Below are 3,457 nucleotides of genomic sequence, written 5' to 3' on the forward strand. Positions count from 1 at the left end.
ACTATCCAATAAGGAAGAGTGAAAAGTCATGAGGTAGCACAAATTTATCCATAAGCTCATCCCAAATTTTGCCTAGTTAATCAAAAAATTGATTTGGATCTTTTCTCATAATTTCTTGAGCCCCTTTAAAAACAACTTTAACGTTTCACATCCTATATAAACATGTTGAATTCTTGAAAATTCACTTGAGTAGTTTGCCATGACTCCATGATTAAATTCTTTATGCTTTATATCAATGTTCTCTATGTGAAATTCCACATTGCATAACCTAAAATATATTGAACAAGATAAATTAGTTTCAAATAAATCAATACTATTTCTAAACTTCTCATCATGAGAACCGTAAAAGGAGGAGACTACAACTTACATGAAGATAACATCCTGTGGCAATGGCACGGCCAGAAGGTAGAATAAGTAATCGAGGGGCCCTCGATTGAGGTCGTCTGCTAGCCAATCTTCATGCCCCAGACTTTGATTCCACTTGGATGACCCGTAATCCTACGAGCTCTGGGCAGGCTGAGGCAATTCGTTGGCTGCAGTTTGAAGCTGTCACTGCTGTGATGAGTAGACTATGCGTTTGGCAGAGGAGCTTGTTGTGGGAGCCGCTTTGTGCTTCGTAGTTCTAGTTGGCAGTGCCCGTAGCTTGTTGGCTCAATTGAGCATTAACTTGGATGCTGCAGTTGCATGAGCAGGCATTGAAGGCATCGTGGTTGCTTAGGTGGAGGTCACCTTTGCTGGCTGCCTTTTGAATATAGTAGAGTCTTGTAGTCGAGGTTTGAAGAGTAGGGTAGGACTGAGAAGACCTTCTCTCTCACACACACAATGAAAGATTTCTCTCTCTTTCAGATCTTTCTTTCTCACAAATCTAAAGCTCTCAATGAACATTGAAAGAATCCACCATGAACTTGAACAATCTCGTGGATACAATCTCACAAACTCTCCCTAACATCAAGATAAGAGTGCGTCACTCACTCTAAACTACCTAGGCTTGTGGGCAACCTATGCTTTGATACCATGTTAAAGAGACATGTGATCGCCACTAAGCCTAGTGTGAATAGATGAGCATAAGAACTATGGAGGCTCAAAGAACACTAAATAAGACATGAGAGGGAGATAGCAAATCTATATCTCTTGCAATGTGTCTTTGTTCTCAACAATACATGATAGGCCTCTTATATAGAGTGCCCTTTGAATAATCAACATCTGTGGGATCCTCTGGTCCACATCTCTCCTTGTGGATATCCTCAATCCACATCTCCACATCATGTAGTCCACATCCTAGGGTGGCTACTTTAATTCTTTCCTATACCATACCTTAGCCTTTAATCTATGTGCTCATGGCACCACAACTCTCAACAGAATCCAGTTATAACCACCATCTCTTTCGATCAACAGATCATTCCTTAGCATGAGGATACCTATGCATCAGTGTGTTCTTGTCCCAGTGCAGTAGACATCATTAGGTTCAACCATAGCACAACCTAGGGAGACGGTGTTTCAACATGCACTTATGGTTGTCATATACAATCCATACTTGATGCAGATCAATTGTTGGAACCACGATTATAGATCAGTCACATCAGCATTTGGCACCTCATATTCCTCAAGGACATCTTATGTCTTCACAGTTGTATTTCAGTCTTCTAGGCCTTTACATTGTTAGCTCTGAGCCTTAGCTCTTAGCCTATGACAGATGCTATATCCCATGCCGATGGATGTTTATCCATGCACACATCAGACAACCTTTAGCACATGAAAGCTGAGCATACAGGTTGGAAAAGTTCCTATACCTTGTTAGTTTTATGGGCCTATTCTATTCTTCATCAGTAGAGGAGTGTATCGCACCTGCACCTTTGGCCCCATATTTATAGTCCTTGGACCACTCTATCACATTGACTATGCGGTCTTCTTCGATCTTGCATTATTCAACAGAGATTATACTTATACTATAGCATACCTTCGATATTGTTATCGGTTCCTTTGGATTGGTGATGCCCTCATATGCCACAATGCACCGGATTGTTTCTCCATCACTACATCGACTAGCTTCACATTCGAAAGCCTCCTCTATAGAGCAGCTGCACATTCCACAGTGACTTATGACATGTTCAGCCTTGACATGTTCAACATGCAGCCATACAGACCGTTATTCACATCATCTTTTGATCAACTAGTCTTTAATCCAGGAGGACTTTACTTTTCGCATATTTCTTTCCTCTTCCCTTTGGCCTATCTTCTTGGTTTTATTTTCAAAGGCAAAGGATGACCCATAATTAAAGAGGGGCATATGCATATTATGTACAGGATTGTAAGTTGTACTCATTGTACATGCTTCCGCTACATAGTCACATTGTGCCACATACTACTCTGATTTCTTTTCAATTTTATTTTCAGTTTTGGATGCTATCATATGAACGAAACAAAAAAATAGGTCTTGTACATGCACCCTCTACTTACCTAGTGCAATTTAAGAGGGGATGTTGAGGATGGTGTAAATTGCACCATCTACATAGGGCGTAGGGGCAAACCCTAACCCTAACCCTAAGAGGTTCACATGTATATATCTTCATGTTCATGTTCAATAAAACTTATTGTACAAGTAGCTATATTGTGTGCACTCCTCTCTCTCTCCCCCTCCCTTACTTCTACTATCAAATAGCACAAGAAGACTCAGATTCGTAGATGCTTTTTGACAGCATGGACAAGTGCAAGTTGTCCTTTGAGCTATCCTGGACTCTCGGTTAAATTCACAGAAGCTGGAAGAGTTGGAAGGAGACATTATGGAGTGAGAGCTCAAATGTGTAATAGGAGTAAGTCAATATGCAATCATTGAATTGTCTATGTTTATTGATTTTAAGTTCTACCTGGATGAACCGAACCCGAGAAGCAGATCTAGATATAGAAAATGGGATTGGAAGGGTATCACCAGTGTCTGTGGTGGAAGTGGCATATTAATCTGCAAGTGGATGAAAATTTTGCAAAGTTGCAAGAGTTAGGGGGTTAGCCCTAGACTGAAAATCTTGGCTACCCCCATCCAAATCATCCTCGCCTGTTTGCAATCCCATAAGCAATGTTGAATAGTCTCCGAAGCAGAGAGGGAACGAGCGCAAGTAGGGTCGGCTCCGAACCTGGATCTCCAAAGGTTCACTGCAATCCCACCATGGATAGAGAGCCAAAAGAAAATAGTGATCTTTCTATTCCTGTGGGATTTTCAGAGTCTCCTCTAGAAGCACCTTTGCAGATCCGCAGTGATATCAAATGTCTTACAATGGGATGCTCTTCTCTCGATGCCCTACGTCAATCCACTCCCACTCTCCGGGGTCCCACTGCAAATACCTGATGGAAACTCCCCCATAGAGCCAAAGCCTCCAAGACTCGGTGGAGAGTAGCCGGGGGTCTGGGGGTCTAGGAACCACTTTGAATCTGATCCCTGTACCAAAAGACCTAAAACCCTGAT

Source organism: Dipteris shenzhenensis, chromosome 10 (assembly GCF_047967505.1).
Source record: "Dipteris shenzhenensis isolate YYH24624 ecotype China chromosome 10, Dip_SZ_1.0, whole genome shotgun sequence".
NCBI classification, from domain to species: domain Eukaryota; kingdom Viridiplantae; phylum Streptophyta; class Polypodiopsida; order Gleicheniales; family Dipteridaceae; genus Dipteris; species Dipteris shenzhenensis.